Source organism: Nymphalis io, chromosome 13, assembly GCF_905147045.1.
Source record: "Nymphalis io chromosome 13, ilAglIoxx1.1, whole genome shotgun sequence".
NCBI classification, from domain to species: domain Eukaryota; kingdom Metazoa; phylum Arthropoda; class Insecta; order Lepidoptera; family Nymphalidae; genus Nymphalis; species Nymphalis io.
The window spans coordinates 7,547,856-7,572,459 of NC_065900.1; the positions used below are offsets into that span (position 1 = coordinate 7,547,856).

At 31.7% G+C, this 24,604-nt stretch overlaps 2 protein-coding genes across 3 annotated transcripts in view; one reads left to right on the forward strand and one right to left on the reverse strand.

The window, feature by feature from the left end:
- LOC126772624 (autophagy-related protein 16-1) overlaps nucleotides 1-24,604 on the reverse strand; it is a 133,636-nt gene that overhangs the window by 64,883 nt on the left and 44,149 nt on the right. The window lies entirely within an intron of this gene.
- LOC126772622 (uncharacterized) overlaps nucleotides 8,866-24,604 on the forward strand; it is a 41,072-nt gene continuing 25,333 nt past the window's right edge. The window contains exon 1 of the mRNA XM_050493008.1: nucleotides 8,866-8,990. The gene's annotated coding sequence lies outside the window, so the exon portion shown is untranslated. The remainder of the gene's footprint in view (nucleotides 8,991-24,604) is intronic.

Genomic DNA, 24,604 nt, shown 5'->3' on the forward strand with positions numbered 1-24,604 from the left:
GGGACATAACTAGTAAAAAAAATTCTCGACCTAACAACGGGTGAGAGCTTTTTATAATTTTAATAGACAACATCCTTAAAGTAATTAAAGTAACTTTCTTTTTTTTACGAGCATATAATCTCGTTTTATGTGATGAATACTTATCATTGTTACATATTTTATCAGAGAATAGACCGCGAGAAAAGTCTCGTTCATGCGTCCAGTCCAGTTAGCACGCGCGGCCCCGATCGTGATGCGAATGTCGTCATGACAGATGAGGAAAAAGTAAAATTGATATGTACTCCCCTGTCCACGATGACTAAGAAAACTTTCAACAGGATTTTGTGTTAGGTTTCTTTTACAATTCACATGGTAAGCGAGATTTCTTTGTGAAATCCGAATTTTTCAATATAAACCATCTGAAGAGTACTATTCATCGTTCGGCAAAAATTTATTTATAATTAGGATAATGAAACTTACCTATACAATTTGAAAAGTGTCAGTACTTTTTAAATTATATGGGTAAGTTTGATTGTCGGTCTGTTTGTTCGACGTGCACAAAAACAATTTTCGATTTTCTATAGTATCCATATATCTACATATTCTTTTTAGTTCTCCTCGTTACTAATCGTAAGAGTATAGATGGTATGGCATTGGTAATACTCGTAGGTGCCAATCAACCATGCTACAAGCATATAGATAGTGACAGTTTTTATTTACGTTTGTATGTCTGCATTTAATGAGGATGTCAAAGAAAGACCGTGAAAATTGGCTTTAAAACGAGTACTATGCGCACAAAATATATTTGCATATAAACGAAGCATATTTTTTTTTTACAAATAAAGGTGCGTCTGGGCGACAGAAGTTGTAAAATAGTCTTCGTTATGTTATCCTACTTTTCCTTTTTCGATTTCGCGCTCTCTCAGGTACGTAAAAAGAAACTTACTAAAAAGTGTGTAATGTAAAATGAAATAATATTAAAACTAAATATGATTACACGTATATTCCAATATACAATATTGTATAAGTTCAGTACGCTATCAGAAGTAGCGTAAAAGCAGTTTTGTTATTTTTTTAATTGCTTTTATACTTCAGTAAAACAATATTTGCTGATATGTGTAATAAAAATGTTATTTTATTAACGTAAAGAATAATCGAAACCATATTTCGATGTTTATTGTTGTATGAAGTCTTAGATGTCTGTAATATTTGGTGTTCAAATAGGACAACTGAACTTATCACATGAATTTAAAGAAAAATAATTATTTTATTTGAAACAAAATATTGTATGTGACAAATATATATCAGTATATCGGTTAAAATGGTAGGACAGACAAGATATTAAAAAAGTCAGGGTACGATATATCGTAGTACGTCTAAATACGATGTAGTAGTATGTAGCCTGTTAGTTCTCTGACGTATCTGAATGATGAAAGGCAATTTTTACGCTTTTATGGGATCGTTATAAAAATAAGACGAGAGATTCATTACACTTTGATGATGTAGTTATTTTATGTTCGTTGGCATATCAGCATAAATGAGAGAAGCATAGAACCTTTTTATACTTTCCTTGTTCGATTTGTCTTTTATTATTTTAAAAAATTAAATTGATCATGATTACAGAGAAATTTATAATATCAACCAACATCATACTGTATACAAGCCTTCTAAAGGTACTTTCATGAAAAATATTTATTCGTTTAAATGAAAAGTCGATTTTCGAAATTAAAAAAAAACATCATTATTCTATATTCTATGACGTTTCCAGCAAATAAGCATATTTAAAGAACCATTAGTCTTGAAATGACTCTTCAGCAAAATGTGATTTAATGTATTGGTAATAGCTTGTTAGACTCAGCTAACTATAATTGCATATCAACGGAGCCGCTGCAGCTTCTGTGTTAGATGTTTAACAAACATTTTCAAAGCTTTATCACATCAACTGTAAGATGAGAAGATTTATGTTATAGTTACTATTCATGCTTTAATGTTAATATATAATTATTTTAGGATCTAAAAAATAAACAAAACAATTCGCGGTTATTTTAATTAGAAGTGATAAAAAATATATACATTCGTTTCCTATATTATAATATACTTTATATTATAATTTAATTCTAACGTTTTTATACAAAATGTAATAAGTCATTGGAGTATTTTTTTTTCGAGTACCTTAGTGAGTAGACTTAGAATTGTGTATTTATGGTAATAGTTTAATCACATAGTAACGTAATTAAAATTCATGAATTAAAACTAATAACGAGTTTAATATTTGTTAATATTTAACTATTGCCATTTTTCGCTTATTCGTCTCGATCATCGTAGAAAAAGGCTATATGTAAGTTCTAATATAATCTGATACGAGTCACACGAGCTTCAGACGAGGCAATACCAAAGCATTTACATGATAGACTATAACAAGCAATTTACCTAATGACAAGCACGGATATTATTTAAGATATATTAAAATGTACTTGTTCATAACGATCATTTTTGTCACGAGTCTCTACGAGCGTAGATAATGGGAAAGCTGATTGCTTATTTGCCTGTTGACTTTTTTCGTTTATAGTATAAGGTATCTTATTATTGGCGCATATAATATAACAAAGTTTGCTTCATAGGATGATTTTAAATTTTTTACGAGTTAAATATCCAATTATTTTCGTCGTAATAATACGGGACAAGTAACTATTAAATGATATTTATAATAACGTTTCGGCATTTTTTAATTATATGATTTATCGCCTTCATAAAATATTACTTAAAATTAATTAATTAAAATGAAAATATATATATATATATATATATATATATATATATATATATATATATATATATATATATATTCACAAGCGATTCGAACGATTCGATCTAGTTCGGGTGTTGATGAGCTAATAAACATTATGTGAGTGTAATGTTTATGTGTTACGAAATGATTAAAAAAACGTAACGTATAATTATTTAGTGCAAATAAAATAAAATTGCAATGTTCAATTAGATTTACTTCGTAATAAGATAATAATTAAAACTTTTTCAAAAACACAAATTGCATGAGTTTACATATTTAACTGCTGGTTGCGTGCCAGTGGATAAAACAAATCTTAACCAAATACAGCGGTCTCAAATCAGCTTACGTAACATTGAGTTTTCATGTGATTAATAAAAGGTGAAGTCGTAAATATTTAAAATTACGTAAGTAACATTGAGTTTTCATGTGATTAGTAAAAGGTGAAGTCGTAAATATTTAAAATCAATTGTCATGGAAATGATCGTGAGAATACTTGCAAGTTTCGGTGTGTATCCAGCAACAGTCTGCTTTGTCCTAAAGTGGGGATTTTACGAGCCTACAATTCGGTATTGTAAATACTATGGGAACATATTATTTATATTTAAATCAAAAGTATATTATTTACCATACCAATACCGTTAATACTATCACTATCGAGGATACATCAGCCATATATTGTAATAATCATTTAAGAACTGTTAAATAAATTTTCTGTTATTATATTTTTAGTACACATTATCAGTAGTATTTAAACATCAAGCCTTAATAATGAGCAAAGGCAACCTTTTAATACACGAAGTTCATGTAAAATGTGTTAGTCATAATCAAATACTACCTAATCTCAAAGAAAGTTTATATTTTAATTATGTGTAATTTATATAAATTTAAAAGAATAGAGCTGCTTTTATATAAGTTTACTGTAAAATATAGTAACGGGACTGTTTTAAATGATAATATAATCTTGCTAATATACATAAAAAAGTGGACACTAGCTTGCTCTTTAAAATTTATTGTAATTTCGTATCTTGTTTCCTTTTCGCTGGTGTTGTTTACTGTTATAATTGTGTAATAATAGCATTAAATTATATCATTAAGTACCAGTTTTTTTTGTACGTTAGTATTTTTTGTGGGCAAAAACTTGGTAAAGAGCTTTAATGATTAAAATAATTATAAGTTATTAATAAAGTAACAAATAAATAAAAACGTAGACTATATCATGTATTATACTATACTAATATTATAAATGCGAAAGTACTCTCTCTGTCTGTCTGTTAAGCTTTCACGGCTAAGCCTCTGAACTGATTTTGATGAAATTTGGTATGAAGCAAGCTGAAGCTAAAAGGAAGGACATAGGATATTTTTTATGTAACACCTCCCCCCATCCTAACACACGGGCGACGCCATCGGCGAAAACTAGTATTAAATATTATGTCTAATTGTCACAATTTAAAATATACTGATTATTTTTTTATGACCTGTTTATATAAAAAATAATAACAAAAAAATAAACACTTATAGTCTAATAATAAATGTTACAATATTTAATTGTCTTTACGACGATTACATTTATAGTAAGCGTCTTGTATCTGATCTGCGAAAGACAATAAAGGCTTATGCACACGACATGGCGGGCGCCGCCACTGCATACCGCCTTCAATAGCCGATAATTACGATGCAATTAGGTGTAATGAACGCGCGTAAGCACTCTGCCTATCATGGTTGAAAACACATTATTTCTAACATAATTGCTTTGGACCACAACAACATGTCAAGCGTCGAACTTTTACATGTAAAATGAAATAAAATCAATTACCGTATTGTACTTATTATGGGTAAAAATGGCCATAGTTATACATCTCAGGTTTGAAACATGTTTAAGTATGTGCTGTCGAAAAATGCAATTTAAATGTCTCGATCATTATCGTTTTTACAGAATAATAACACGTAAGCTGGTATGATGATTGTTTCAGGGTTAAAAAAACAATTAAGTCGTCTGATAAAAATCGTTACATTAATTTTACCTGGCTAAACGTTGGCTGTATTAACTATGAAGCATAATGGCGGCTGTATTTTTGTTCTAATCTTTAATAGAATATGTATCAATTGAAATAATAAAAACAAAACATATACATCAATCGCACATAGAGAAATAAATCTTTGCAAAAAATTCCCTATACTTTTAATAACATATATTAAGCATATTTGGACACTGTATATCAATTAATCGCGAACAAACAAGTAATTACGACGTGCTGGGGTCAAGAGAGATTGATGAGTTCAAGAATTCATGCAACATACAGATTAGAGAAGCTGGAAGTGTTAAAAAAATTGCTGGCAATAACCATTATAATCACACTATTAATTTTCAAACTTGATTTCTCTACTCATTCTAAATTGGGAGGATTTGAATATATAAATTACTGTTAATATTGATCAATGTACGCGCGATCTCATCTGGTTTTTTTATGTTTATTCTAGTCAAGAATAATATTTCCTGGTTCACGTAAGCATAAAAAATCTATGATTATGCGTTGATTTAAATGGAGCTCAAAGCGTGTGAATAAAGTCTTCATGAAGGAAATGGTGACTGCAGATGATAATAAAAGAAAAGTATACGATTTATTTGTAATGCAGAATCGCAGATGCATCTGGGGAACAACATAAGGCGAGTGATTTTTATTTAAATTACAATTCACACAAGAGTTATTTATTAAATATAAATACACAAAAAATATACATTTGCAGTTACTTAATTATATTATTAACAAATTCAAGCTATTTTATGTTGTAAAGTAAATGTAAACTAGGTTAATATTCTGGCAGCATAATAACTATTAGAAGAATCAGTACCAGTATCCAGTATCCAGTAAGTGGCTTTAAAGCCATTCAGAATTTTTGTACGCAAAGGTTAAATTACACTCGCTTCGCCGCTACTTCCGACTTTTTATTGGGCTTTTTTTGCTATATCTCAGACTCAAGGCTCTCATAATCATTTGTTTTTACGTAATTTATGCTATCAGTTGAAATATGAATGAAAGTTGTATATAGGAGACCTGATATGTGATATTTGATATCGGAAACCTGAATTCATTACAATGAACGTGAGTGACGAGTTTTAAAACAACTCGGCAATTAAAAAAAAATGATAATATCATTGCAAAAATACGTTTATTATTATTAGTGTATGGTTATTTGTGTGACATTTTGCTGATATTAATCCAGTACGGCGTGTAATGAAAGCTGTGGAATTTAATTGATAATAAAGTGATATGCGGTATATCAGAATAAATGGTAGAGTCGTCCTAGCCACGAAACAATATATCAGTGAAATAGATACTATGTCATAAAAGCATGCACGGCGGCTTCTTGCCAACCATTTCAATTTTAGTTAATAGTTCAGCAATAAAGATGACGCGAATAATAAAAAAACAACTTTAAGATGATTAATTAATAGACGATGGTTAATTCTTTAGCTCCGATAGTTTTTTTTCAAGCCCAATATTGTGTCTTTTATTTTATTCTTTATTATAAAATCACCGTTAAAGTTTTAATTTAATTCTGTATAAAATATAATAAAATGATAATATTTCCAATAAAGCGTATTATAATTTACCGTTTATTCAAGCATTTAATTCTACCTCTATTGCGAAGTTTCCACTATCTAAAACAATAGCTTACCTCGTAATCAGAAGGTAATGTATACAGTAGTGTCCTAATAGATTATTTTGTATTGAAATATGGTACAAATTCATATCGGCCTGTTATTAATATATACATCGAGACGTACGTCTTCGTTCTGTCATAAATATTTTATTTGAAACAGACTTAGCTTTTACTGTTTTATTGTTTTTGTAAATAAAAAAACAAACTTGGATTTTATTTATGAAAGCTAATAAGACTCAGTTATATTATTATTTATTTATGTGTTATAATTAGTATGTGTAATAATTTTTTTGTCTACACTTGATAGATGAATGGATGCTTATTTATAAATCACAGGCAATGCAACGCAGCATAAAAAATATACTTAATTAGGGTCCATTATTCAACAAATCAGAATTGATTCAACAAAAGATTTATACATTTTTCTGAAAAATTAATAGTACATAATACATATACCTAGAGCTTGTTAGACAGCATAGATTTTTTTTTCGTTGACGTACGAAACATTGAATAATAACTTTCTTAGTAGTAATTTATTCCACGGATATAAACATATCCGTGGAATATATATTTTGCATATCTTGAAATTTATAAAGAAATTGCCAAGCGAACCCTAATGTAATTATACTTAAGAACCCATGATTGGTTCTTATTATTCAGGTTTTTGCTTGGTTAAAGTTTACACACTCAAATAAAACTAAAAGTAATAGTAAAAATAATTAATTAATATTTCCGAAAGGTGTTTTTTATGGTGTAGATTAATTATTTAATTATTTCCTCACACTTTTTAAAACGGATTTATATCAATCTAAGAGCTCTGGTTAATTCAAGTTTAATTTTTTTTTTTATCAACCGCTATGTAACCATATAATTATTGCTTAAAATTAAACAAATTGCTAGCAATAGTTATTATAATATTTAAAAAAACAGGCAGTCATAGGGACTGCCGATAGAAGTGAAAACTTGAAACTGTTAAATATATTTGTCCAATTTCCACATCTATTAGCACTCCAAGTAATAATTCTATCCCTTTTTATTATATAGCTTTTTATTCATCAAAATACCCAGTATGTCACAAAATCGGTATAAAATAAGAATACAGCTTAATTTAAATAAATAATAGTTAAAATATAGTGATATTATTTGTATATGCTGTTAGTTTTCACATAAATTTCAATTATTATTATTTTCATTGATTTCCACAACACTTAAATTATTTGTACTTTCAACGATTTTATTATATTAACGTTAGCATGTCGATGACGAGAAGCCACAAGTCTATTCCCTACGATAAACCAGTGCAACGCGCCTAAAGAACTTTTTACTTTAAAAACTCATTACGATTTGAACTGATGATAATTTTATGAAAATAATAAAATCTGACATAATCAATAAAATAATACTAAATGCCGTCGTAGATTTTATTATCTTGGTTTTATTAGCGAAGAGCAAATAAGCGGAAAGTATGATGGGAAATATGCTACTAATTACACTGAAGTGAGTTATCTTGAGAACATACTTTATGATGTAATCAATCGACAGTAAAGATATCCAGTGAAATAACATGTGAGAATAAGTGAGATAACAACGCAAAAGTATGTGATTTTAATTAGTAAATATTTTATACGGTCAAAGATAAATGCTAATAGTATCAAAACAAAATAAACATCAGATTTGCACGCAAAGAAGCATAATTGGTTTTTTAATTGATTGGAAAGTGGTAGGCAATAAGCTTACTAAATATAAGTCTTAATAAGTAAACGTATCTTAGTGACCCGTAGAAAGTAGAGGTCATCTGCTTAACTGAATCTTAGCAGTAAAATATGCTTTTAGGCAAATACGCCGACACACTTGGCACACATAGCAAATTGCAATTTCATTATAATTCACGCTTGTACCAACGGATGTCATTTATTTGTAAGCCGACAAAGCGTAAATAAAAAGGATTTTCAATATATTATGTCAATATAAACCATTTTCGATCAGGCTGACTTATAAGTAATTTAGAAAGCGACTCAATTTTACTTATAAGCTTTGAATGTAAGGTGAACATCTAAATTTTGTTAATTAACTAATTTCATAAATATTACTATCCTAATAAAAATGAAATTGATGAAGGATAGTGTGAAGGTCGTTTAGATCACGGGACAACTCAGGCGCAGATAGATATCGACGGCACCGGCGTCTACGATGTGGTCGCGCGGTTCGGTCCGACCGCCGCGACGTCCGGCGGCCATCTCTCCCTTTCTCTGGGTTATCGCTCTCTCTCTCCGTCCTTCGGTGGCTCGTTCCTCTTCTTCTTGCAAGGTTAAGGTTACGTCAGACGTGTTATGTTATAACCGTTGGGGCGCAGTGCGGCAAGTTCAGTGTCTCGACGAGAGTGGCCGCGACACTAGGCTCGCGACCATCTTAGCGCGCGCGCATCACGAGGACTGTGACGCACTGCTTGTGATATACGACCAGTGAAAAGTTCATGAACTGGGTGTTAAAATTGTTTGAACTATCACGTGAAGCTGACTCCTGAAAATTTAACTTTTGTCAAACTACCTTTTCAAAAAAGGTAAGTTATCATATACAAATATCAAATCAACTACAATCTACAGTACATACTTTTGGTCAATTATGGGATTTTTCGCGGTATTATTTTCCCGCTAGAAGTAGTCCTTGGCCTGTGTTATCCTGACTGTCCTGTTCAATAACAGGTCTATAAATATTTTATGGTAGTTGCGGTAGCTGGGTAAGGACCTTAGTCTCCCTACTACGGTACAAGATAATTAAGAGCTTATCCTGCTTTATATGCATATTTATAAGAATGAGTATGAAATGAATTTCCGTTACAATTAGCTTAACCCACTGTTGTTAATATAACAGAATATTAAAAAGAAACTGGGAAGCTTTTTGTTGCGTTAACTGTTTACATACAGAAAGGAAAACTGTATGTAAAATGTATTTGTATAAAGATACGATCGGTTAAATGTGTCTTAGTAATTTTGGCAGAATTTGATCAAACTATTTGACCTTCATATAGAATCGCAAGAGTATAAGAGATTTATAGGTTTTTACATGATTATTCCAAATAACGGTTTCAGTCACATCTCCCCTTTACTATAAAGTCAAGCAATTTAGGAAATTAGATATTTATGTTGATTTTTAATCGATTCATATTATCTTTTAAAATAACTATATAAATATATTTTATGTCGATATTAATAAAATATTAAAATCAGTTAGAATCGTGTATGATGATTCTTCAAATTACAAATATATTACCTAGACTAATAAATGAATAGAGGTTTTTGAGGCAAAATTTATTCAAAAAATAGCTGGTGTTTAGACGGGATAGAACTACAATCATATAAAGATATCAGAAAACATAACAAGTGTATGTTGTACCGTTAAGGTAGGTATTGCGATGTTTTTGCGTCCTCGGTTTGTCTTCAATCGTGTGTGAGATTGACAAGCTCCAGTGCACAAGCTATACATCGCTATATTTAGACTCGCATCGTTTGATTCCATTCCGGGAAGATGTTTTTGTCGATTCTTTAAGTTTCTTCACCTTAAGGGCATGATTTATAACAAAGTAAGATCATTTATTTATAAAGCCCTCAAATTAAAAGAGCAACGTATTTGAATTAGTGCTTTTTATCCCTCGAGCATGAACATAATTTATGTTGAAATTATAAAACCGCAGCGGTAATGTCATACTATAATTTATGAGGTTTCTTGCAAATATAAATAAAACGTTATTTGATTTCTTTACGGGAGGTCTTATATGATAGTAACAAATCGTTGATATTAGTGATTATAACTTTTTTTTTTTAATTTTGTAACGTAGGTTGAAGGAATAGTGAAGAAAAAAAAAGTATTTTAAATATTGTTATCTTAAAAGTTTTAATTGAATTTAACTGATTGAAACGAGAAATAACGATAAGCGTGAAACAGAACTCAAATAAAAGACTTCAACGCGTTGCACTGCGAGCATAAAATCGTAGATGCGTCGTTACCACACGTTTATCTGCGTGGGGGTAAATTATAAATAAATATATTATTCACGATAATAGATTAAACAGTAATTAAATGTCTGTTAAATACAATATATAAAATAAATAATTAACAATTTACAATATTACATGGTCATTTATTACATTTCAACGTCAGGTCAGTGTAAGTATAGTAATAGTAGTAACAGCCTGTAAATGTCCCACTGCTGGGCTAAGGCCTCCTCTCCCTATTTGAGGAGAAGGTTTGGAGCTTATTCCACCACGCTGCTCCAATGCGGGTTGGTGGAATACACATGTGGCAGAATTTCGATGAAATTAGACACATGCAGGTTTCCTCACGATGTTTTCCTTCACCGAAAAGCACGAGATGAATTATAAACAGAAATTAAGCACATGAAAATTCAGAGGTGCTCGCCCGGGTTTGAACCCACGTTCATCGGTTAAGATTCACGTGTTCTTACCACTGGGCCATCAGGTCAGTGTACGTAAAAATAATTTGTTAGAAAGACAAAACTTATAAATATTTATATATTATGTGCTGGTGTTTTAATCGCAACGACACTTTTCTTTATCATTTATTTTACCTGACATGTCGACAGTGCCAAAACAAAATAAATTAAAAAGAACGATCGCGGTTATAGCCCGAATAATAAAATACGTCGAAAATATCCTGTTAATTTTAATTCAACATATTTGAATTAAAACTACAAGGATATTTATTTATGGATGAAAGAAACGGATCTCTTCAGCTTAAAATTAATGCAGATTAGTTATATCCTTTACTGAATCGTTTTAGTTACTTAGTATAATAAAATGGTCCAGACAACACAAGCTCGATGTATTTAAAAAATCAATCGCATTTTTTTAAAGAATGAATTAATGTTCCGTTTGTGATCTTCGTATTAGAAACTAAAATAAGTGGAAAGTAATAGAAAATAAGAAAATTAAAATACTTCAATTAGTCTAACATAGCTCAGTTTTTACATTTTTATTAAAATTAATATCGAAATCAAAATTTTATTTTCATTTTATATTCTACATTAACATCTGATGATTGGAAATCCTCAAAATTTGAAGTAGGTTTTCTAAATTTTTTAAATCATAAAATATATATTATATTTGAATCGCGATTTTATGAAGTTCCTCTTGCCTAAATTTGTTACTTAATGAAGCAATTTCATTTACATGTTATTAAACATTTGACCAACCAATTGGTGATTAAATAATTATTATTGTTCATTAAAAAATTAACTTCCTGATAGCTCGGACTAGAAGATTTTAGTAATATCTATTCTATTAAATAATGCCTTGAACACTTGTTTACGAATTAATCTAACTTAAAATTGTATAAGTTCGTAATTTTAATGTATGTCCTGATTGTATTCTGTTTATTTACCTATATAAATAAAATAAATGAATAAATGAAGGACTAAAAAAACTACTAAACCAAGGTTTCAGTGCATAATATTACTGTATAAGTAGCTGCACTTCGCAGTTTTAACTGCTTTTAGTTTAGACTATAGATGTGACAAGAGTTAATTTCATGTTCTTGTTAATAAATAATATAAATATCAGTTTAACAGTTAATTCAATGTATAGTATATGAAAAAAAAAATGAAATATTCTATCATATCCATTAAATAGTCCTCTTTATAAACACGCGATAAGGAAATAGGTTCAATTTAAACTATCTCGCGGTGCATAATCTGTGGTCATTTGGTTCTGGTGAAAAGTCATTTATTTAATCGAGAGTTATTAACGCATTTATTTTCATGATATTTAATAATATATTAATATTCCTTTTATAATGTAATTGCGAAGAACTAGTACTTGTTTTAATATAGTTAATATTAAAACTATCATTAAAATATGTACCGTGTCTTCGCTCAGCTGATGTGCAATTATGGTCATGTATTATTAATAAAGTAAAAAATATAACAAGCAATTTGAATAACATTTCTAACGATAATTTTTAAGCTTTACTATTTTGCATATTTCTCAGAAATAAATTGTTGGTTAATATTGAATAAGCATTTCTTGCATATGTGTATATATATTTTGTGTATTTCGTAGACAGTTCTAACGATTTAGCTCAAATTTTTTATTTAGACAAGGTTTCACTTTTTAAATTTATCTTTGTCTTTTCAGAGTATTCAAATAAAAAAAAATTACTATTTACTTATTAGAGCCGAGCGAAGTTCAGTCGCCCATCTGGGCGTTAGTATCTACTGAGTATTTAGCCAAACACTTGAGATATCTCTCTTCGCATTTATTTTATATAGTTTTATTGGAGGTAACTATAAATTTAAGTGCAACTGTATTTAATGCTTTTACACAATTGCATACACAATTGATAGTAGTAAACGATTGGTCATAGTTGGTACAAACGACCTGGAATGCACGATCGGGGCCGGAGGTCAGCATTAGTACGAGCCTCTAGATAGGGCGCCCTGGCCGTAGTAAATTGAGACACAGACATGGAATGTTGTGGAAATAAATCCGTTTATAGCTGTTATTAGTTCTGGCTTACAAGGGTGCTTTATGGTACTACAATGTGAAAAGTATATAGATAATTTGATTCATTGACGTATAGGACGCTAGCTTAACTTGTTAGAAGCATGACAAGGTATATTTTATTCTAAAAAATAAACATAAATATATAATAAGTAATATCGCGCTTTCAAATGCAGCGTATTAATGGGATTCGATTGACCCCATTGTTGTAGCAGATTATAATTAAGAGGGTCACGTGAGAAAAGTGATGCGTTCGTGAGTTCGCGCGCGCTAGTGACACGCTACTCTCCGGACTATCGAGTACAAGGAAAAACCACGTCCTTATTTATCGATCATTGCTATGAAGATTTTATATCGTTGTTAATAATAATTAAAAAAAGATACGAAGAATTTCAAAATATTTAGAATATCTTTCTAGACGTTTTTTTCACCACTTAAAATAAATCGAAACCCATTCAAAGAAAAAATTGTACAGACGGAAATTCACTGTAGAGTTACTTTAAAATGTGATTTTATGATGACGATACATAAAATACGCGTATATCGCGTATAGTTTTACTATTGTAAAATTTTCGTTACGTTGTAATGTTGCTTAGCAAAGAAAAATATATTGATCTGAAAATAAGGGCAAATGATATTAATAATAGCATTGTTTTTCGTGGACTTATAGAGGAGCTCGTGCTCTTATTTGTATAGTAACGTTTAAAGGGCGGTACGAGGCGGTCGTGCGCAGGGCCAGGACGGATTCCATCAGGCTCGCTTTCCATGAAGGATTTTAATTACGCGGCGGCGAGTTGAACGACCCGTCTCGACGCTATTGGATGTGTCTGAAAAGCTTTTGACAATTACTTTTTTACATCCGATGGAGAATCAATTTATAGATTGATTATATTCGGAAATTGTTAAAAAAAAAACTAGCTTTCTAAACAGTTATGTGATACCTACGTGTTGTCCAAGTGTGCATGTAAACATGTTTATATTTGAATTTTATAATTTATTAGTTATAAATTAAATTGTATTTTTTTTATTTAGAGCATTTATGTGGTATTTTATTTACTGGACTAGCTTGTAACAGTCAGTTTTAAAAATAAATAAAATCGAAATGCATGAATAAACTTACGTGGTATAATTTACCACATAAGTTAAGAATAATGTGGAAAAGTCAGACAGTGGTCAAGTGTTTGTCCTTCTTACGACGCACTTAACCAGTCTTAGGAATTTCAACTTGTAGTGTTTCGTTCGGCAGGTGCACAAGGCACGCATAATAGCACCCTACGTGAAACTGATATCAGTTTTATTATGTACTTTGTACAATTGTTATCAACGATAGACAAAAAAACATATATTGAGAATTGAGAAAGTGAATTCTTAAGTAGGTACTTATTAATCAATATTTTGTAAAGGTATTGTTTTTTCTTGATAGTGTAACAAACATTTATAATCAATTACCATTACAGTTTTTCTAACATGCCTTTAAAATAAAAAGTGAATTATATTAAAACGACAATAACAAATCCTAAAATATCGAATTGGGTCGATCGATCGTTGGCGTCCTAATCGGAGTCGGAGTACGATGACCTCGTAGCCGTGATCGAGCCATTAAAAAATAACATAAATGTTGACTGTGAGAAAATCGCTAAACTAACTAACTTTAACAAAAAGACCAACATGAGAATATACATATAACAGTAATGTGTCCTAGATTTTTAAGAAAAATCTATATTCGTAAAAACTTACTGCTGTCCATATAAAGTATGATGAGACTGAGATAAAACTTATAAATAAAATTGGCAAAGTTGAGATGAGGGCGTGTGTTGTTGACTCATCTCTGACACACTTATTATTCGGATCGTTAAGCAAATAATATATTCAATCACTAAATTTGGATTTACCATAAAGGGGAAGTCTGCCTTAGAGAATGCTTAGGAGTGGCCAAACATTTCGTTATTATTAACTACTAATTTACCAAGTATACATTTATACAAAAAAAAATATTCAAACAGTGACATAAAAACCATTTTGTTTATGTTATTATTAATTAATTACAATGAAATAAAATATTTACAAACTAGTCATACATTATCATATTAAATAAGCTTTTATAATGAAATAAAATCTAAGCATGCAATATAAAATAAGATTTGAAACTATTACAAAAATCTTGACTATACTTCATAATGATCAATGTAGGGCGAAGAAAGTAAAAAAAACAATAAGAAAGGAATAAATAGCGTGTAACAAAGGACGTTAATAAATTGAATGGTCACCTGTAACCGAGACAAATCACGATTAAAATACCAGCTAGTCCGCACCAAATAGTGCAAAATCACGTACAATTGCTCGGTATCATTTACAAAAGGCGTGCGATAAAATCCATGAAATTAGTGGCATATTGTTATCTTTGCCCCAGATAACGCAGACTGAACTAATTTATATTTGCAAAGGCCTGCATTATGTCGTAAATCGGAAAGCCGTGTGAGCTTAAATGGGGAACGACGGTTTAGAGCGTTTTATGGTACATGATAGGTTGCCAGTAAAGCGGGCGGAATGTTCTCAAATTGATTGCGAGCGATACACAAGAATCATCTAATAAAATCGGTAATGGAACGGTATCGTTGGCGTGCGTCGCATAACGGCCCGGTTGTGAGTTCGCTCCCACGGCTGACGCATTATGCAACCTGTGTGCAGGCGTCAACGAGCACAATGCAATCTATTGATGGGGCTGATCGCGGTCGCGATCGCATTCCCGGCGAAAAACTACCTGCACCGTAAGTGAAAACAGATGATCTCTAACGATCTATTGATATGCCGCATTGTCACGACATAATGTTAATTATCCTCATATGAAAGATCTTCATTTAACGTAAATAATTAAACTCTTATTTATTATATACTCTGATAATGCATTTAGTACTTTAATGATTTATACGAATAACTTTTATAGAAGTCAATTTATAAAGGTGAAAATGAAAAGTACTGCGCGAGTAAGTAGTCAATAACCAGGTAATTAAGTTAATTAGACGTTGCAGTTCATTGAATAGGTAATTGATTTTCTAGTCACAGCAAGATAATTCTTGAAGCTGAGGTAATTAAAAGATCCGAGACCTTTCATCGTGTAATAAATACGAGAAAAGGGGAATTTCATTATTTTAATGTAAATGTTGCATTCATTCTTGCATTCAAAGTTATTATTAATGTTACTGTTACAGTTAGATAATGAGAAAACAGTTTTTTTGGTATGGAATTAAATGAAAACTAAAAAAATTGTAAAAGCATATCTAAATTAAATGAGCGTTGTTTTTTATTATATTATTTCGGTGAAGATCGTAGGCGTAGGGTTATTGCACGTTCAGTAGCGGAATTTGGTTGCGGCAGCGCGTGACCGCAGCCTGAAACGCACGATCCGTGAATTAGTCAAGAGCTTCTTATGTACTCGTAAGATTACTTGCGGTGAAACTAACAACTTTACACTTCACACTTCAATTACTTGGCAGTCAGCATGTGACCTAAATAAGCAGAGAGGCTATTTGGTGTGGTATGAAGGTGGAATGTCATTTGCAGAGTGCTCCGCTATTTCATTGTAATGTACATATGTAATCTATATGGACGATATGTTTTTTACTCTATAAATGTCAAGAGTAGCAGTTGTTGATATGACAATGTACATAGCACTATCGTTCACTAGGCTACCTGCAGACGTCGCTAATGCCGCTTTAGTTTATCTCTACATTAAATTCAACATGCCCCGTGCAATTTTATCATTCCTTTTAAGTCTTAACAAATGTTACTATAGGTATTTTTAGTTTAAACGTACCTTGATAATGTTGTTACTGTCGTAAAGTAAAGCTGTTGCTGCTGATAAGTGTATATATAAGTCGAAGTTTAAAATTTATGACACACGCGTTTTGATATAACTTAACTGCGATTGAAAAAAATCTTTTTCAATATTTTTTTTTTGTAATGTAGAATAACTATTATATTATATCATGTTGGTATTTTATTAATGTGTATGAATGTTGTACTGAAATACTTCAGCTATTGATAAATAAACATTGAAAATACTGCGAGTCTTATGATCATACATTGTATCATTTCTGTTGTAAAATAGAACTAGCTGATAATAATCACTAGAATTACATGAACTTATTGAACCAGTTAAATGTTTTGAGCCTGCAGGCTAAGAATATAGGAAGTCTTGAGTATTTTCAACAAATATTGAATGCTTACAACAGCTACGAGCCGCCCTCGAGGCTATTACTGTGCTAACGAGAAAGTGTAAGATCGAATAATTTGTAGAATGGTTTTAGAGGCCTCACACATACAAAATTGCTAGTTTCTACGAAACATTAAATGTAGATTTATTCTTTTAACTTTACAAAAACTCCACTTATTTAAGATACGATTTAAATTCAATCATACAATAATAAGAATGTATATAGGTACCAAATTAAATGTATTTAGCATTTAATAAAATAATTGAACTCAACATGTTTATTGAGTGGATTGAAAGCATTAAATCAACGTAACGGGTCTAGAAAATAATTATATATATTTATCTTGTCAGAATGAATGTACAAGTCTATTATCAATTATGATTAATATATTTGTTTTGTTTAAGTAATTATAAAACAATCCGACGGTATAGTGAAACGTGTATTACACGATAATAAATGGAAATGCTTTCAGGAAACAATAAAAGTCAATTAATTAAGTGATCCTGGTTTTGTCTTGTTTGGTTCAACGGACATCACCTAGTGGTATCTCTTATCACTAATGAGAGTTGCATTCGAATAATGTCGCTTCGTCCAATCCTCAAAGGTCATCAGGGCCAGAAGCTGACTCCTTCTGCCGATGCTTATCTAATACGGACATTCGCAATCGGGCGTGACTATTGAATGCTGCTTAGCATTGTTTTTGTTCATTGAACATTAAAAATGTTGATTGATAGAAATTTGGATACAGATTACAATCTTATAAAATGTCCTTAAAGAACGAAAATACTTAAAATAGCAGTTGGGTTATTATATTATAAATAAAATGCAATGTAGAGTTTCGATCTAATATAGTATTGATGCGAACTAGATGGCTAAGATAAAGCGCTGGGAGGTGTCAACGGGTCGCAGGCAGGGCCTATTTATCTAATCGGGCGTCGCCTCTTCGTCGGTGGGCGGCGATCGGGATAACGCCAGCGCCGCGCCCACACGCCAATTATGTGGGAAGAAGTTACGATTTTACGCGCGATACTGCCACTAAACCAAACGGATTTACCCAATGTCCTATCGCAAGGGTAGATCGAAAAACTATTAGCGCAGCATTAAAGGCAACGGATTAAGATAACGGCGACTGCCGCCGCAAAAAGATTCTGCTAAGTGAACAATTAATCATTAAATAATGTTTAACGGCCTTATTTATAAACTTTGTTTTGATTTTGCTCATTCTGTCATTATTTATTTTACATTCAAAAGTCACAGCATAGATTTAATTAATATAAAAATAGTTAAAAATAAAAATACATTGTCGTGAAGTGTGCCACAGCATAATAATTTAATTTACAAGCGGTGTAATGGCAGGCGACTTGTCTAGCTCAGTCACCTCATCGATCGAATGGAGTCAGCGGCCGCAAAGGTAATTACTAAACATGGTTCACATACAAACAGGAACACGTCCACATAAGGAATATGCTGTCGTTTCTTGCAATTCTAGGAAGGATATTGTAATTACGTAACACTAACATAAACCTTCAAGGGTTATGAATGGATGGAATTTTGTTTAATATTATTTTTGATAGATTTTATTAATAACAATTCAATTACTTTATTTGCAAAAGTCAAAATCTGTCGATCTTTTAGCTTGTTTTTAATTATTGTTAAAATAATTTAAAGTGTAATTAGCACATGAATGCAATGGATCAGTAGGTTTAAGTAAACACTTACAAGATCCTAAAATACTGAAAACAACGATCATGTATCATCTATTTTAAAACATATACATATTTTTCCATGATTGTAGAAACGTGAATTAGTTATTACAGTCATTGAAAGCCAATTCCGTGTCGACGATAAAAATAAGGTGGCCATCGAAGGTGTAATCACAAGACAATAATCATTGAATTTCCCTCCTATCATTTCTCAATGATCGCCGCATCTTTTCTTCTCGCATTCATTTTATGACGCATCGCTATAACGCGCTATATCTGTTCTATTAACTATTAAATAAGTTCATTGCATTCTTATTAACAATTCAAATCGTAATTATTTTAATTCATTTATAGTTAATTACCCCAATAGCATTACGACACGAAATGCGATTTATTGTATTTACTTAAATGTAATTATTTATAAGTGTACACGTATCCATAGATATTTAATTTGGGATTTTAGATTTCTAAACAAAACAGATTATTTCACGTCAGATAAGATTTTACTTATATATGAATTATATTACATTTATTTTGTGTTGTGTTCAAATTACTTTAGATGCCATTGAAAAGTGCGAGAATAATGACAAAAGGGCGGTACAGAGTTATTATAGTAATGTAAGGTTGTTTCGCCTTCATTCGCAGGCGTTGTAGCTTTCTTCTTCGTTAAAGAAAATAAAAAGTACAAAAAATAACCAGCTTGCCACAAACTCTATTAGATTTTCATTCTTACTTTTTGCAGAGGTTGTCGTCGTCTAACTCGATCTTCATGCGGACGTGAGAAAATTGTTAATCTTATTTTGTAATATTACCTCGCGGTATGATAAACTACCACTAATAAATAACTGTTCCCATTCCATGTTTAATAAACAACAAATGAAAGAATATGCCATCATGAAAATTTCAAATTATTTTAATTTTTTCTCTGCGTTATTCATATAAAGAATTACATACAGTTCGTATCCACCGTTGATGTAGAAAGGAAGAGTGCGTATATCGTTCTCCTCGTAGTCAGTAACAACCAACGGAGAAAGCAGCCGACATATCTCGAAAGGGAACTTCAAATCCACACGGTATAAAAATCTCCTATACAAACATATATATATTGAATCTTTAAATGCCATCCTTTTCTTTTTGTCCCGAGGACAGGATCTCAGGAACTTGTTTAAGAGAACTTTCCTCATATTGACGTTCAAGTTTTTTGCTCTTGTAAAAGGGCAAGTTGGTGGAATACATACCGGTGCGTGTATGAACGTGATTGTAATTATAAAGTAGGTTCATCATCCCAATCATAACAATCTGATGTGCGCCTGCAGCATAATCTGATTTCCCGTTCTCGATTATTATAAAGCTTTCTTTATTTTGCGAGGCTGTTAGGTAAATATCGTTATAACGGGGTTTAATGGACCTGAGAATTTGCATGCTGTGCTCATTGCAGCGATTGTATAGGGCGTAAGTATTTAAATGTATTTAAGAAAATACAGTAACCATTAACAGGCGATAAATAATCGATATTGTGGAATAGTAATTTTCTTGTTAGTTTTGATGCATAATTAAGTAATTTCTTTTATTTAGTTTTTTCGTAATTTGTGAATATAGTCAAACATACTTATATAATAAATAATTCTTAATAAATGCATTAACATTTATATAAACTGTTATCGTTCTTATCGTATGTATAGAATGATAAGAGGACATTGACCGGAGAATAGTAAGTAGGAACTTTTACTCGCGTTTTAAATATGCAAGGTTAGAAAGTGGGACCATGAAATGCGTCAGATAGTAAAATGACTGGAGAATCGCGTGTCAACGAGACTTGAACATTATCATTCCACGTACGATGTAAAACCACTTATTCGGTTCGCTGTGACCGTTATCCGGCGCACGCACGCTGCTTGCATCAATGACATATTTTTCCTCGGCGAAACTCCACGCACATTTGCCATTCAAGGTTAACCCGGTCAGTATAGCTCATTGTTTACATTAGTGTCGCGCAGTAAACCACTGTCTAGGATCAATAAACTTGCAAATGCATATTGTTTCCGGGATATGTCACTAAATACTAACTAAATCTTTAGTTTTAGATGAAAATAATCTCAACGTCTTTCATAAAATATATGATTTATATTTTATTTAACTTTCCATCCATTGTATCGTATTGCCTTTAAATAGTATTATCTAATTCCAAATAATCGCTCTACCTGTCATTAATACTGGTCATAAATGTCATATGTCTTATGTTTACGATTATTATATGCATAGATATTCAATTGAAGATATTGAATCGATATTTAGGGCGTGGGTTAGTATATCAGTGGTTGTTATTTGGGATCATGATAGTAACATGCGTGTATATAGCACGTTTGGCCCACGGCTGCAACTGTTACATCAATAAACGAACCAAGACCATTAATTGGAAATTCATCCAATAATTGAATCCCACGCTTTCGTCTATTTACAGTCTCGCATTTAACGTTAAAGCAAGCGTGATTACTAATAAAACTTTGATTACTGTTCTACATTAAATGTAAATTAAATTAGAAATTCGAACATTTTCAACAGAGCGAAATAATAAAGTGTTAAAATTAATAGTAATAAAGTTAGTTAGTTGTCAAGTACGTTCTTTCAGTTTCAACTATGAATGATTATGTATATGTAAGTCAAGCGGTTTTAATATTGAATGATTGTATATCACTAAATCAGGACATTATAAATGGTAAATGGTTACTCATTAATGTGGAAAGTATACTGCATCCGCCAGGTCAGTCGCAACACATGTGCTGGCAAACCTGTCCATTCCGTGTCATCTGACTGTACCACACAAGTATTCTTGAACTGGTTTAACTTTAACAGGGTCTATAATGAATCTCTTCACTCGGCTAATGACACCTTTAATAAACACTTTAAAAAGTGCATTCAGATTTAATAAATAAATTACGGAATATAATTTACTTTTAGATAGGTATATAAAACATGTCTATAAAATATTTTATTTGTATACTAATGATAGGTTCGGAAATTAGTTGGTATACAGTTTTAAAGCTTCTCGACTTTCGAGTCTTGTTTATTACTTTACCATAGTAGCGTGCACATTAAAATACAAAGCACGTTAGATTATGTACGACTTTAATATATTGCGGAAGAAGATTACAATGAACCGTAGTAAAATATAGAAACGCATATGCAAATAATGTTCAGATTTTTGAATTTAGTATTGCATACCTAATACAGTGAGCATTTAGTGTTCTCAATACGAGCAGCCGTCATGCCATCCGTACATTTTAACGAGAGCGCGATTCTCCGCACCGATAGCGACAGGCTAATGAAAACCCCTCTGAATAATGCATTAATACCAGCGTTAAATCGTGAGTACCTACAATCGACGTAACGACTAGAAAATACTAGATGCAAATTTAAGTCAACACCAACGCCGATAGGCTTCCGCAGGCAATTCGAGAAATTCAACCGACTACATTGAGTTAAATATAGCTAATCGTTTATCCATAGTGTTCTCAGTGTTGCAAATAGATAAAAGATTTTTCGGATTAAAGAGGTTAACTTAACGAGGTTTTGTGCAAGGGGTTCTATTTCGATTTTAATACTTCAAGTAAAAAACAAACATATTTATTCGTCGTTATTAATTTAATATGTCGCTATTTGCCAACCAATTTGTCGCCATGAATTAGTCTGCAGTTTGTACACAGCTCTAAATCGATTGAATAAAATATGAAAAACTGATAGTGATAGTGTCCTAAAAGCATCTTCAGATTGTCAAGACAGATGGATGGGCAACATAATATCGTGCCCTGGCTCACGCTACGACCTCTGTTCACCTTCTCTATTGAAATGTCAGTGCTTGGACCACTGACGAGACAATCGTAAAATACAATGTTAAGGTCACATCATGACTTCAATAAACAACTCCTAACATGGGAAACGTGAAGTCGTCGACGTCGTCTCAAGCAAAACGTCCCAAAAGTGTGTCAAACTTGTATCCAGTTGAAGGAAATACGTGTTAGCTGATTTTATGTTGCAAGTAAACATGTCGTTTCCGTGAAGTTTTGTTATTCGTGGTTGAATGCTCAACGTTAACGAAAAATAAATCTTAAATCGAATGCATGATTTACAAACAACACAACCATGTTTTTAATTATCATTTAGTATTATAAGAAACAGTAATCGGTAGTATTATTTTATGTGCAAGCTCGTCTGGGTACCCACTAGTCATATATTCTACCGTCAAACATCAATATTTATTTTTGTTGTCTTCCGGTCGGAAGGGTGAGTGAGCCAGTGTACAGGTACAAAGGACATAAAATCAGAGTTCCCATGCGGTTGGTGCATTAGCGATCTAAGCAATTGTCAATATTTCTTAAAGCGCCATTGTCTATGGACGCTGGTGACCACTTGCTATGAGGTGGTCCATTTGCGCGTCCGCCTAGCTATTCTATAAAAAAGTATCTAGTTACATAGGACGGGGCTATAGAAAATATAAGCCTAGCCAGTATAATCTTACCGTTCCCGCGTTCCACATATAGTGAATAAACGTAGTATGTCTTAGTCGTCGTCATAAACACTGGATAACTTGTTCTTTGATCCGCGTGACATTAAACTGTTATTGAATTATAATGAATAATGTAGTAGTTGAATGTACAAGGTAATGTTGTATTAGAGCCACCTTTCTTTTCAATAGATTGTACAGCTAGGTTATATTATTGATAACTATTAATAACGAGTGATGAAATCATTATTTAACACGCATTTACGATTTTCTTTCGCTTGACGTTAAAATTACTGTTACAAATAAAAGAGTGGATGATCAGCATCCCAGAATAATTTATCATAGCAATTTGTATGTCAACAGGACACGAGGCGAGTCGTCGAGCCAACATAGCGGGGTTTTACTTTCTTGTAGTGGCCTTAAGAAACTAGTTAAGAGAAAGTAGGATTACTATCGTACTAGTATTTATCGTTATATAACATTAAACTGAATTCCCTTATAAAGGTTACTCAATATATTTTTTAAACTATACTAAAATAATCTTAAGGCATATTCGCCGCTTAAAAAAAATCAAACATACATGATATAGGTGATGATTTAAACGTAAACAAAGCATTTGTATTTTAAACAAATTTTCACCTACAAAGTGTCTAATTAGAACGACATTACCGTGCTTATCCACCAGCCCGCGTGTGTAGAAAATAGGCGCTTACTCATAAATATTTATATAGACCACAATGCCGTCATTGTATGCTTCCATATTCATAGAGAATTATAATGGTTGTCACAGTAAGGTCCCGAACAAGAGCCGAAACGGCTCGCATTTAAGTGAATAAAAGATTCTCTAAAGAGTTTCACTTAGCAACCGACACGGTAAATATTGCCAATAGCGATGACACAGAATGGCGCGGCGTCTCAGCAGAATCAGTAATGGTAATTTTAGTGTACGAAGACTGTATTCAAACATTTACTTTCTTATGAGAAATTCAAGTCCGTTGCAGTAATCTTATTACTTTATAACTTTTTTTACTGAGTCGTTCTAATTTTGTTTGCGGCGATATCAGCGTATAGAAACAATTGTACCGGAAACTGTGGTAAAGAGCAGGTTATGTGGTCGTCGATGGTGACAAGCATTTCCCGTTGTGGTGAGAATTCAAGTTTGTATTGTAGCGGTATTCAAACTTAGGTGGTTACTGTGTTTCTGGATGTAATTGTGGTCAGTCATTATTCTTATGGAAATT